This window comes from Dama dama, chromosome 33 (genome assembly GCF_033118175.1).
Source record: "Dama dama isolate Ldn47 chromosome 33, ASM3311817v1, whole genome shotgun sequence".
NCBI classification, from domain to species: Eukaryota; Metazoa; Chordata; class Mammalia; order Artiodactyla; family Cervidae; genus Dama; species Dama dama.
Window position 1 is genome coordinate 59976107 of NC_083713.1, and position 14634 is coordinate 59990740.

The window sequence follows — 14634 nt, forward strand, 5'->3', positions numbered from 1 at the left end:
GTTCTCTGTATCTATGGATTTGTTTTTGTTTGGTTCCTTGATTCATTTTGTTTTTGCTCTTTATATTCCACATGTGAATGAAATCATCTGACATTTGTCTTTCTCTGCCTGAAGTCTTATTTCATTTAGCATAACACCCTCCAAGTCTGTTGATGTTGCAAATGGCGAGATTTCATCTTTTTATGACTGAGTAGTATTCCTATGTTTGTGTGTGTATGTTTAGGCATCAGATTTACTTTCCAGCACCATTTTATGTCTTATCCTTATTTTGCTTTCTTTTTTCTTATACATTTAATGTGTATTATTTTAATAAAATATACATGTCCTTATGAAGCAAATTTAATCAATTTTGAACAAAGCAAGGTTAATTACAGATTAATAAATAAAAACAAACAATTTTAAAAATAGGGATAGAGTGAATTAAGACAAGTGATTAGGTTATAAGTAACTTTTCAATTGGCAAGAGAATTTTATCATGATTCAAAAGCACCAAACACCCCGTGGAAGATAACATCCTATGGGGAGAGAACTTTGTTAATCTGGAAAATACTTTTTCATTTTGTTCATCTGTGGTTCAAACCTGTTATGATATAAAGGTGGAGAGGAAAGAAAGGCAATGCCAAAGGAATAGATGAATGAATAGACAGATGGATAAATACATGGAAAGGAAGGAAAGGCAATGTCAAAGGAATAAATGAGTAACTAAATAAGGATCTTCAGGATAGTTTTAGCTGCCCACTAGGTGGTCCTTGGTGCACTGTGAAATCGCTTGCATTCCCTGAAGACTAGCTGACATCAGAATTGGGCATCTTAGAGAACTATTTCCAAGTTGATAGAAAAGGCGTTATTGAAAAGATTTGTCAGAACCACATAATAGCTGAATCCCACCCCATTTGTGATCATATCTCATCACACTGGACTTTAGGTTTCTGAATTCTCATGGAGGTGACTTTCTCATGGTTATGTGAAGAACCTCATTATTCACTTTTTAATTATCTACCCAAATACCACCTCCTGGAACAGGGAACAGGGGCTCAGTCTGACAACTGCAGCTTGGGTGCATGCATGGGCAGTATGTTAGCCTCGTAGCCCGTATAGGACAGAGGAGGCTGGATATGAGGAGTTAGAGCAGGCCTCAGGATAGTGTGTCTGCCTGAGCACAGATAGGTCAGTCCTTCAGGCCCCGGGGGAAGGCTTAGCCAGGCAGGTTGTAAATGGCCAGGGAAGTTTCTGCAGGGTTGTATTTCTTTGGGACTGGGAGGCAGGTGACCTTTAGATTCCTGAGAAAGTTCCTAATAAATAGTATATTATGACTTTATGGTGCCAAATTCCCCTTTTCCTCCTAAGCACTCAACCAGACACTCCTCATTTACTGAACTCATAAAATGTTCACTAATGGATGGAACTAATTATCCCCTAGTTTCAGACCCAGGTTCTGGTGCCTCTAGTTTTCCTATTACAGATAGGATTGGGGCCAAATCATTATAGATGGTGCCAAGGTTTCTAGTTACGTACTTGGGAGGTCAGGGAGTGTCTTTTTTTTCCCTCCTGAAAGGTACAAATCAATTTATATCTTAAAACCACACTTTACAATATGTTTGTTTTGAAGTGCTACATAAAGTCATGACGTTTTCCTTACATTTTGTTTCCTCTGTTACAAACTCTGGTATAACACTTTGATATAATTAAGCAGTAGTATTGGTTCTGTGGTCTTGGGATCCCTAATGTAGAAAACCATTTCCTTCGATTTGTTCTTTGTTAAGGTTTTTGTTTTCTCCTATTTTAAAGTAGAAAAGAAGGAAAAACCGTCAAGGATATCAGCATTTAAGCACACCATTGCTCAAATTTTGAATTTTGACATGAAGTAGAATAGTGCCTCCAGGTAAGGGGGTGGGAGGTGAGAGCAGGAAGAGCAACAAAAACATAATCTGAATTACTTGGAATACTTTTAACGAGATAGTATCCATTTTCTCTATTCCTTATGGTTTGGGAGGGAGAAGTGAGGAAAAGAATGGTAGTGGGGAGCACAGACTTCTGGTTAGAAGCATTTGACACTTTGAGATAAGGTACGTGCTGATTTGCAAATATTGTTGGTGCTGGCCCTCATTTGCATTCAGATGCATTCTCGCTTCGCTGAGTATCACCGGATGCGGGATGCGGGGCTCGGGGAGGAGCAGTCCCTGCAGGCTGTGCTTCCCAGGCTCTGTGTCCGCTGATTTCCACTTGGGTTTGGTGAAGGAGAGGTACTGACAAGAGATCAGAGGGAGCATAAAGGGGGAAAAGCCAGGGTATATCTACCCTCCTCTCTGATTCAGGCAATGGCTGTCTCATTGTCTGAGTCTCTTCCATGGCTCTCATTCTCAGTGGTTTCACTTTCCTCCAGGTAATGCTGGCCGTTGGGCTTCAGTAACCCTTCTCCTCCAGGCCCCCTGCTGCTAATCATCAAGCTGTCTCACCATCCCTCTCTGTTTGTCTTTCAGCTCTTTCATGACCTGAGGAACCAATCCCCTGTATTAAGTTTCCTCTGTTTTCAATATTTAGCAGCATTTTTTATTTTCCTGCTTCAAGCTGAATGATATGCCATTACAGCACTTACCTTCTGCGCAAAATAAAACTGAAAAGTGTAAGTAGGCCTTCTGTACTATAGTTAATATTCATTCAATCACAAGATGGGGAAAACCAGCCAAAACTTCCTTAAGCAAAATCGTATATTTAATGGATTGTAGGTTGGTTTGGAGGTCTTATGGCAAGACCCAACTTCACCTCACTGGGGTGAATTCCTATCTGTTTGTTTTGTTCCCTCTGAATTGACATCTTTTCAGTCTTAGTCTCACTTGATCATAATACAAGTTTCAAAAGAAGAATTTACTTGTTCAACAACTACCAGCCTCCTGGAGGTGGTCACTGTTGATTGCTGGGTCAGCTCCCTTGGTTCTGCCCACTTCAGTGAAGTAGTCTCTGCTAGTCACAAGTTGCTCCACTTCCTGTCCAGCCTGTAGAGTCAAGCTCCATCCAGTCCTGGTCCAGTTATTCTGCTTATTCTTATTGACATCATCAGAGTGGTGTTGGTGCTTCTCTTTGAAGGTGTTGACAGAGCTTGTCATATGATTTGTGAAGTTCAAGCAGAGTCTTAGGGAATGAAAAGAACTGCAATTTTTAATGGTCACTAATGATTTATAATGAACACATAACCTATCAGGCAGTGAAGTAAGTGAATAACTATTTGTTTTGAAATATAAATAGAGGCATTGGTAGTTATCAATCCCTAGTAGAAATCAAAGCCGCCTTTAAACCTCAATGTAACATGAATTCATGAAAGGAAAGTCCACATATCTAGAAGCAGAAAAACTAGGCAATAAGACTGATAACATTTTAGGGGGGACATTAAATAGTACTCTTCTTTTCCTTTTTTTGAGTTTTGAATAAATTTATGTAAATAGGCAAAAGAGTCAGAAAGATAGAGAATGAAATATCATTGTTATTATTGGAAAGACAGGAATGGTCTTTCCAAAACAGACACACTGAGGACTATTGCTTTATACTCTTGAGTCCCAAAATAGGTAATGAGATGGGCTTTCAGAACTTCTAGAAAGTAGGTCTTCGTCTGACCGCTGTGTTGGTGTCCCCTGAAACAGGAACAGAGAAGAATGCTAGTTAATCCAGAGATAGGAGGAAGGTGAGCAGACCCAACTGCTTTTCAGTTTCACTAATGTGGTATCAGCCTTCCATTTGGGAATGAATAGAAATTGCCAAGTGGGTAGTTGTTTTACTTTCTGGGTTCAGGCTGAAATGCTGAGGTAGAAATGAAAAGATCCCTCTCCAAAACACCTGTGAAATGGTGTAATATTTTTTGATCTAAGAAAGTTTCACCATTGGATAAAAGCTTCATAAATATAATACATTAAATTGTGAAACATGTAGCAAGTGATTCCTAAAAAATCAACATAATGACTATCACTTAAGTGGGAATTCAATACCAAATCCTTAGTGGACTTAGCACAAAAATTACTCTGGATAATAGACCAAGCCATTAGTATTATTGTCTGGTGATTGTAAGAAACACGAACAACCTTTTTTTTTTTGCAACCCTGTTCTGGAAGCATGGTATATCAATCAAAAGAAATTATTTTCACATTAAATATTACTCTTATCCCACAGGGAGTTTAATGTGATTTTACATGACTAATGACACTGAAACCTATATTTATGAAATTGAGGGGCAAGGCTATTGGTTGGGTAAGTACAACAAAAACCAGAGAGGAAGAATCCTTAGGATCCTACTTTCTCCACTGGGATAATGAACAGTGATTAAGTCATTACCCCTTCAACTAAGACATTTTAATTTCTTCTCAGAGATTTCTGAAATATGCTTTAATCCCTGGGAATGATTGCCATAAAATTAAAGATGTTGGGTGGAGAGGCAGGATGTATTTTTGCAGTGAACATGCCAAATTTTCAACATGGCTCAGATCCCATTGCTTATGAAGCCTTATCTACATTTAAGAATAGCTCTAATTTGTGTTAGCCTTACTGTTGTTGGCAGTCTTTTCAGAATAACTTTTTATTTCGAAATAACCTCAAACTGAGAGAAATTTTAAAAATAAAAGAACTGCTATGTAACATTTACCCACGTGCTTTGATTGTTAGGATTTTGCTGCGTTTGTTTTCTCTCTCTCTCCCCCCCCCCCTCCTCTTCATATTTGTTTATCTACACCTATATTTTTATTTATCTATGTAAATTTTTTGTGTGATATGGAAGTTGTAAAATATGATGCCTCTTTATAAAGCTAAATATTTTAGTGCACATTCCTTAAGAAAAAGAACATTGTCTTACATAACCATAGAGAAATTATCAAAATTGGAAAATTCACCTTGATACAATATTGTTATCTATTCTGTGGATCTTATTCAAAATTTGGTAGTTGTTCAGCTACTGTCTTTTTATCATTAGCCTTTTCATTCTGACTCTTCCAGACTTTAGACAAGGTGCAGGTACAGAAAGCAAGAGGTACCGCTTAGTGAGACATTGATAACCTTTCCTATATTTGGATTGCTCGTTCTCATGTGTAAACATAAACTTTGACCCGGAAAGTAAGTCTCCCTACACTTGCTTTCAGAGATGCTTTCCTAGCATCTTTTCTAAGTTATAGCTAATGTTAAGTAGCAGACCAAGACCTCCAGTTTCCTTAAAGACTTTCCGCCAATTTCTGATCTCCCCTGTGCATGGTCCTGCTAGTACTTCCCAGCAAACACTCCATCCTCATGTGAGGATTCTGCCATTATTCTTTTCTGATCTTGTCTGATTCCCCAGTGGTATCAGCCCTTCAAGCTACAACATCTTACTGCCTTTGTTGGTCCTTGTCTTTTGTTGCTTCCTGTTGATGACCTTGAGAGATTTCACTGGGCTGTGTGATCTCATGGAATTTGGATGAAACCTGATGCTGTGGTGTCCTCTTAATTTTCTTTCCAACATACACTACATTTCCACAGTCTTTTGTCTTCCCACTCAATCCTCCATCTTCTCCAAGGCACTGCTATCCCATTAGTAATCCAAGCCAGCCCTTTGGGCTCAGAGCTCCTGATTGACTCTGAAGCTTTCACCATCTAAACTTATCCTACCAGGATGAGGCTGGTCTCTTTCATCTTCTCAGGCCTGTGATGCTGATCACTGGGGACTAGCCTATGCCTCTGCACATTGTAGAAAATATATAAAAATTCACGTGTACACAAACACAAACACTAACACATATACCTTGTGAATAGATTTAGCTGAGCCTCTCATATTGCTGGGGATTCCCTTGTGGCTCAGCTGGTAAATCTACCTGTAATGCAGGAGACCTGGGTTCAATCCCTGGGTTGGGAAGATCCCTTGGAGAAGGGAATGGCTACCCACTCCAATATTCTGGCCTGGAAAAAAGAGTAGGATATGACTGAGCAACTTTCACTTCACTCATATTGCCAGAAGCAGAACTTTATCTTATTTTTCATGTGAGGCAGGACAGTGATTCAAGATCAGACAGCTGGTCTAATCTTGCAGATAGCCACCCCCAATCTCATGATATATATATATAGATAGATAGATAGATAATTAAGCTATCATTTGATGATGGCAAGATAGAGTGAGTCAACTGCTAGCAGGACAGGCAGATTAGCTTGTGAGTCACAGAACTTGGAAAACTGGGTGCTCAGTGCTTCTTTGTTGAGTAAATGATAGAATAAAGAACACTTAAATATGCTAGAGCTAGCTCCAAGAAATTAGTTACAGCATCTTAAACAAAATGCCTGCCTGCAATTTTGGTAAGATTCTTCTGAATGACCTTTGTTGGGTTAGGGAAAGTCCAAGAGATAAACAGAGAGTTAAGCTTTCAATGTTTGTGAGAACACAAATTACAGCATTTTTTATTAAAGTCGTATAATTATAACTATTAAAAAACTAGATACATATTGACCACTAATTACCTACATTCACATAATGTTTAGAAAGGGATTTTTCAGTGAGTACTACAGCTTGGCCCAGATAAACACTCACATTTCCATATGCTTATTTTAAATTGCTACTTAAATGCCACTCAGTCTGGTTTTCTTCCTAGAAGTCAGAGGTCTCACCTGTCATTCTTTTTCTCTCCCCACTCAGGGTAACTTGTTATACTTTATTTCTTAGTTTTTTTACTACATAATTTTTAGGTGTACAGCATTATAATCTGTATGTACTATGCAATGATCACCATCACAAATGTAATTTCCATCCATCACTATACAATTGACTTCTTTACCCATTCTGCCTACCTCTAACCCTCATCCCCTCTGGTAACCACTAATCTGTTCCCTGTATCTATGAGTTTGTTATTGTTTCATTTTGTTTGTTCCATTGTTTCATTTCTTTGTTTTTGTATTCCACCTATGAGTGAAATAATACAATATTTGTCTTTTTCCACTTGACATTTCACTTGGCATACTACATTTCAGGTCCATCCATGTAGTCACAAATGGCAGAATTTTATTCTTTTTGATAGCTGAGTAGTATTTCACAGGGGGGTTTTGTGTGTGTGTGTGTGTATGTGTGTGCGCATGTGCACCAAATCTTCCTTCTTGGCTCTTGTCAATGAAACTGAAATGAACATAGGGATGTGTATATCTTTACAAATTAGTGTTTTGTTATTTTTCAGATTTGTTTTCCAAACAGAAGTGAAATAGCTGAGTCATATGGTTTCTCTATCATTCTTAAAGTAGAATGCTCTGGAGCGTTCTACATGAATGACTGTGCTGTCTGTTTGTTCTTGTTGTTGTTTAGTCACGAAGTCGTGTCCAACTCTGCAGCCCCATGGACTGTAGCCCGCCAGGCTTCTCCATCCGTGGGATTTCCCAGGCAAGAATACTGGAGTGGGTTGTCATTTCCTCCTCCAGGGTAATCCTCCTGATCTGGGAATCAAACCCATGTCTCTGGCGCTGGCAGGTGGAGTCTTTACCACTGAGCCACCAGGGAAACCCTTTGTACCAGGATAGATCTAGCCTGTGTCTCCATATGAGTGCTCACTGTTGCTAAGTTGCTGAGCCATGTTTGACTCTTTCTGACCCCATGGACTGTAGCCTGCCAGGCTCCTCTGTCCATGGGATTTCCCAGGCAGGATACTGGAGTGGGTTGCCATTTCCTTCTCCAAGGGAACTTCTTGACCCAAGGATCGAACCCATGTCTCCTACATTGGCAGGTGGATTCTTTACCACTGAGCCAGTTACTGCACAGTAATTTAGGACCACCTAATCTGTCTCCTGAGAAACCTGTATGTGGGTCAAGAAGCAACATAACCTTACATAAAACAGCTTACTGGTACACAATTGGGAAAGGAGTAAGACAGCCTGTATATTGTCACCATGTTTATGTAACTTCTATGCAGAGTACATCTGCAAAATGTTGGGCTAGATGAATCACAAGCTGGAATTAAGGTTACCAGGATGAATATCAGCAATCTCAGATTTGCAGATGATACCACTCTAATGGCAGAAATTGAAGAGGCACTAAAGAACCTCTTGATGATGGTGAAACAGGAGAATGAAAAAGCTGGCTTAAAACTCAACATTCAAAAAACGAAGATCATGGCATCTTGTCCCATCACTTCAAGGCAAATAGAAGAGGAAAAAGTGGAAGGAGTATCAGATTTCATTTTCTTGGGCTCCAAAATCACTGTGGATGCTGAGTGCAGCCCTGAATTAAAAGACACTTGCTCCTTGGAAGGAAAGCTATGACAAACTTAACATAGGAAAAAGCAGAGACGTCACTTTGCCGACAGAGGTCTGTATAGTCACAGCTTTGGTTTTTCCAGTAGTCATGTACGGATGTGAGAGTTGGACCATAAAGAAGGCTGAGTGCCAAATAATTTATGCTTTCAAATTGTGGTGCTGGAGAAGACTCTTGAGAGTCCCTTGGACTGCAAGATCAAACCAGTCGATCCTAAAGGAAATCAACCCTGAATATTCTTTGGAAGGACTGATGCTGAAGCTGAAGCTCCAATACTTTGGCCCCCTGATGCAAAGAGCCAACACATTGGACAAGACCCTGATGCTGGAAAAGATTAAGACAAAAGGAGAAGGGGGCAGGAGAGGATGAGATGGTTAGATAGCATCACCAACTCAATGGACATGAATTTGAGGAAACTTCGGGAGATAGTGGAGGACAGAGGAGCCTTGTATGCTGCAGTCCATGGGGTTGGAAAGAGTCTGACACGACTTTGTGATTAAACAATAACAGCAACAAAATTTAGAACTAATATGGTAGTTTTTTGTTTACTGTATACTTTTTGACATGTGAGGCACATTATATACAACATCTCACTTATCCTTATGGCACCCTATATTCTTCATTGTTTAAATGAAGAAAATAAGGCTATGGTTACAAAGCCTCACGTCACACACTGCCTCACATCACACAATGACGAAGTCAGAATCTAAACTCAAGTTTGTCTGACCCCAGTCCATACTTCTAATAACTGTGCTATTTAACCTCATTTAATAAGTATGTATCAAGCACCTCAAATGTCAGATACTCCTGTGGTATGATAAAGTCTTGCTAAGGTTGGTCTATTCTTTCATAATCCTTATAATTTAATTAGAGACATAGGGAGATACAAAAGAAGTACGTAAAACTCAGTAAAACACAGTACTATAAAAACCCACAGGGAAGAATAGAGGATAAGACTACAGTGGTTAAAGAACACATCATGGAGATCGTGATGCTTGGTCTAAGGTTTGTATGGAGGACAGGTTACAGAGATGTGAATATGGAAGAGCATTGCCAGATGGCACAGAATGAGCAATAATGAAAATAAATGAGCGAAATGTCCATTCACCTTCATGAGAGAAGGGTTTGTATTTGATTTCTCAATCTGAAGTACCCAGTACTAGTTAGGGAGTTTGGGATGGACATGTATACACTGCTGTATTTAAAATGGGTAACCAACAAGGGCCTACTATATAGCACAGGGAACTCTGAACAATATTATGTGTCTGCCTGGATGGGAGGGGAGTTTAGGGGAGAGTGGATACATGTATATAACGTATGGCTGGGTCCCTTTGCTGTCCATCTGAAAATTTCACGACTTTGCTAATCAGCTATACCCCAATACAAAATACAAAGCTTAAAAAAAATTACCCAATGTGATGCATAATAATCAGGTTCCCAGTGAATGTTTGTGGGTTGAAACATTGAGTAATTGTGCCTAAAGGAGAAGGGATTTGGGTTGAAGGGTGAAAGGAGAGAAGGTTGTAAAGGTAACTGGAATTAGACTGTGAACAGCTCTGAAAGTCCTTCCTAGCACTGAAAAGTGTGATTCTCTGCATTGTCAGTTTATAGCATAAGAATTGACTGGTTATGAAATACAGAACCCTTGACTATTTTGGAGGAGGACATAATGAAACAGGCGCTGGAAAAAAATAGACTTGAGATAGGAGAGAGGAGAATGACAGGGAAACTAATTAGTAAGACTATTGCAAAAATCCAGTTATGAGGCAAAAAGAATATCCCCTAGCTTAACAACAAGAAAAAGCCAGGTAGACTAGAAGATCTTAACTTTTCTGATGCCATCAGAGTGCTGAGTTCACAGAGTAGCTAATTTGTCTAAAATCTAAGAAAATACAGGTGCCTCCAGGAAGCTGAAAAGTTAGCATTGGCTTACCTGTGGCAAAGTGGGCAGAATTAGGGCTGCCACACAAGTGAGCAAGAAGCCTTCAGGTAAAATTTTAAGGAATTAACTAAATAGACCCCTCAGAGCTGCAGACACAGTGGTGTTGGTCCTCGCATGTAGACTCTTCTCCATGACTCTCCACAGGACACTCTAGAGAAAGACTGGAAGAAAGAGATCTGGACAAGACTCCCAGGAAAGGGTTGAATGCTGGCTGAGACCTTTGTCTCCTCAACAAAAGCTTGAGGCCACTGGGGTAAGACCCCAAACCTTGTTGTCCTGGGGCCTGAGGGAAGGTCACCTGAAAAAAAGATAAAAGAAAAGCCTGTCCCTGGGGGAAGGACAGGAAGCTTTGCTGAGCCAAGGGCCTTAGAGATCCCCTTCTGCTGGAGGAGGGCAGGAAAGAGTCCTATAGAAGGATTGCCTAAGACACAGGGCAGGATTTAGCTGCTAGAGGTGAGAAACAGTATCAGTAAGCCCTACTGCCAAGACCCAGTGACAGAGGACTTACCTAAGACTGAGGCTGGACCAGGACAGCGGTGAACCTTCCAAGCCCCTGCCTTCAGGTTAAAAACAGCCTCTGTCTACCATGCAGGAGTGTAGGGAGAGACACTCTTTGAGGTACACACAGGGATGGCTGAAGCATAGTGTGGGAAGAGGAAGCTTCTCCAGCAATCCATCATTTTGTGTGCTGTTTGGAAGATAAGCTGTAGGGAGCTGAGAATCCTGGCAGATCAGGTTTAGCAGCTTTTGCCATAAACCAGGTGAAGAAGGATGGTGACTTGGCTAGTGCGACTTAGCAGTTAACTGAGTGTAACGTGGTCTGGTTCTGACTGTGTTTCCAAGTTTGAGCTTGCAGGGAGGGTTTGCTGATATATTGGATATGGAATGTGAGAGGATAGTAGGAAGCAAGGATGACGGAGGCTTCTGAACTGAGCTGCTGAAGGAAATATTACCATTTACTAAGTTTGGAAGGACCAGGTGTGGGGAAAGGTTTGGGGGTGAATCAAGAGTTCCGGTTATTTACTGTAGATAGCTACTTGTAATTGTTTAGAAGCTTCATAATGATCTCCACATTGCCCTTCATATCTTGTGTATATGGGAGGCCAGTCCTCCATATGAGGTGGAGAAAAAAACTGCAAGCAGCTTCCTTCTTAGGAAGGTGATTCTTCCACGGAGAATGGAACTTTCCTCTGGTCCTTTTATATCAGCTGCCCTTGCTTTCTTGATTTGCAAGATGAGGAGGTTTTCTCTTCAACCACACTCATGATTACCCCTTTCATGGGATAGAAAATGTAGCCTGAGACTTCAGAGATGGTATTTACCATTGTGTGGACTCCCCTGGTGGCTCAGATGTAAAGTGTCTGTCTACAATGCGGGAGACCTGGGTTCGGTCCCTGGGTCGGGAAGATTCCCTGGTGAAGGAAACGGCAACCTACTCCAGTATTCTTGCCTAGAAAATCCCGTGGACAGAGGAGCTTGGTGCAGGCTACTGTCCATGGGGCCGCAAAGAGTCGGGCACGACTGAGCGACTTCCCTTTCCCTTTCCTTTCCTTTCAAAGCTTGTAACTGGATTTGTAAATTTCGTGGTTCCTAATCTTCTTATGCCATCCTCCCTTCTCTTATAGACTCATAAGACTTCATCTTATAGACTCAGCAGTGCCTGCCGAGTCAGATGCTAGCATGCCTTTTCAAGTAGAAGTTACAGACTTTATGGAAGAAAGTGAAGAAATTGAGGATCCTGTGAAGTGGTTTCAGTATTTGGTCTCTCAAAACCATTTAAGATGCACACAAGGACAGTTGTGTTCCAAAATATAACAGTTTTGTAAATATTGGTTTAAAATAGAAAGGACAGACTGCTCTTTGTCAAGCTAACTTTTCATAGTGTTCTGACTAAACATAGAAAATGAAGTAGTGCTCAAATACCAGGGGGATGAGGTGATGGAGGAGTGGTAGAAAGACTTTTTTCAAAATAGGGAATGTTCACAAGCAGGAGCATGGAGACTTCTTTACAGCAACCTTCTAACCACTGGGATTGTAATCCTAAAGGATGAGAATCTCCATGTGAGGGTTTGCTGACAACCTCCATCAGTAACGCCAAAAACATGTGTTAAATGTTCTTGGGCCCCATCCTATCTCCTGCTTCAGAGTTTTGGTGGTGACTAGGGGACTTGGTATTTTAAAAAGTCCAAGTGATGACCCCAAATTTAAGTCTCTTCAGTGGGTCCTGCAGCTTTTGGGTTTCTCTTTTATGACTCCCCAGATAGTCATATTTTGTTCTTGTTGTTTAGTTGCTCACTCATGTCTGACTCTTTGTGACTCCATGGACTGTAGCCCACCAGGCTCCTCTGTCCATGGGATTTTATATTTGCCAGGCATTAAATGTTAACTGCATATCAAGTGCCTTGCAAACATTTAATCTGAAATTTCACCCTGAGAAGAGTGTATATTCACATTTTTCAGATAGGAATCAGACTCAGGTTAAATAGCTTGTTCAAGTTGACACAACTGGTGAGTAATAAAATCACCGTGTGTATGTGTGCTCAGTCGTGTCCAACTCTGTGACCCTATGGACTGTAGCCCGCCAGGCTCCTCTGTCCATGGGATTGTCCAGGCAAGAATACTGAAGTGGGTTGCCATTTCCTGATCCAGGGATCTTCCCAACCCAGGGATCAAACTCACGTCTCTTATGTCTCCTTCATTAACAGGCGGATTCTTCACAACTAGCGCCACCTGGGAAGCCCCAAAGTCAACATAGTACATGTAAAATCAGTTCAGTCACTCAGTCGTGTCCACCCCGGACTGCAGCAAGCCAAGCTTCCCTGTCCGTTGCCAACTCCTGGAGCCTACTCAAACTCATGTCCATTGTATCAGTGATGCCATCCAACTATCTCATTCTCTGTCATCCCCTTCTCCCCCTGCCTTCAGTCTTTCCCACCATCGGGGTCTTTTCCAGTGATTTGGTTCTTCACATCAGGTGGCCAAAGTGTTGGAGTTTCAGCTTCAGCAACAGTCTTTCCCATGAATATTCAGGACTGATTTCCTTTAGGATGGACTGGTTGGATCTCCTTGCAGTCCAACCAGCGTCCAAAAACTGGAATATATTTAGAACTACATAAAATAATACTGAATGAGTTTAATCTTCTTTTAGTAATGTCAGAGATACTTGAGTATCTTGTAGTACTTCAAGGTTATTATTGTAAACCTCAATTATCATTAAATGGTACTGAACAAAGGAATTCTATTCATTTTAGTATTCTTCTTCTTTGGATAATTAATAACAGACAGTACCTAGAGTTGCATATGATGAAATTGAGTGTTATGTTCTTTTATAGATTCAGAGAATATTCAGTCTTCCCTCAAATTTAGGGAATTCCCTTGCAGTCCAGTGGTTAGGACTCCATGCTTCCACTGCTGAGATCATGGGTTCAATCCCTGGTCAGGGATCTAAGATCCTGCAAGTCCCATGGCACAGCCAAAAAAGGGAGGAAAAAAAAATCTTCCATCAAATCTAGTCATTCTGTAAGCAAAGACACCTTATTTTCACAGGCTATACGCTAGCTCATGTTGGTGGTTTCCAAATCTGGCTTTAAAGCAGAGTAACTCAAATAATTTATAGGTTTTAAATGGCTGAAAAATTCTTAAAAATACAGATTCCTGGATTTTACTGTGAAGGATTTTGATTTGGTGAGCCAGAGAATCACGGTTAAAAAGCTTCCAAGTGATTCTTATAGAAGCCATGTGTGGAGTACCTGGTTCATGGAGCAATTTGAAGATGATACTGGGAGTATATAGTCATTCAAAATACCTTCTATTTGTAAGTTCTAGAACTCTAAAAATTTTCTTTGAAATAGCTACTCATTTGAATGCTTCCCTTTGAAAACGTCTTTTTAAAGGTTTTACTCTTGTGAATACATGACACTAGGGCATAAGGTATTGGTGGCTTCTGGTGCTTTCTGCACAATGGAAGTAAGGATGCATAAAAGAGCTCGTGAGAAATTAAGGAAGTGGAGGACAGAAGGCGCATGGAAGGGTTCTGAAAATCTAATGAGGACTACCAGAAACCAAACTGGTCCATTTCATACATGTAATTCAGGTTAGTGTCGTCTCCACAGTATTTATGTTTCCAAGTTAATCCACATATTTCCAGGATCCTTGGAGGTTAACTCCTTTCTTAATGTTCTTGGGAAGGGGAAACATTGCTTCCTGTTATTACTCTAAAGTATTTCCACTGACTTGGAATTATGAGAGTTGGCATCTTGTTTTGTGGTATCAATAACTCCTACTCATTACCTTTCAACTTCAAGGAGAATGTGATCTAGAGACTTTTGGAAAATAGAGGGGAAGAAAAGAGAGGGAAATTATGTTCACTAGTGAATGTCATGAAGTTAAAAGATGCTTACTCTTTGGAAGGAAAGTTATGACAACCTAGACAGCATATTAAAAAGCAGAGACATTACTT

General features: G+C 40.4%; 1 long non-coding RNA gene across 1 annotated transcript; it reads right to left on the reverse strand.

Annotated features, from left to right (window-relative positions):
- Positions 1 to 423: 423 nt before the first annotated feature.
- Positions 424 to 10866, reverse strand: LOC133051153 (uncharacterized). The gene is made up of 3 exons (XR_009691789.1): positions 10684 to 10866; positions 5753 to 5907; positions 424 to 3626 (listed from the first exon to the last, which is right to left on the reverse strand). It is a non-coding gene; the product is annotated as an uncharacterized LOC133051153 (long non-coding RNA).
- Positions 10867 to 14634: the final 3768 nt, after the last annotated feature.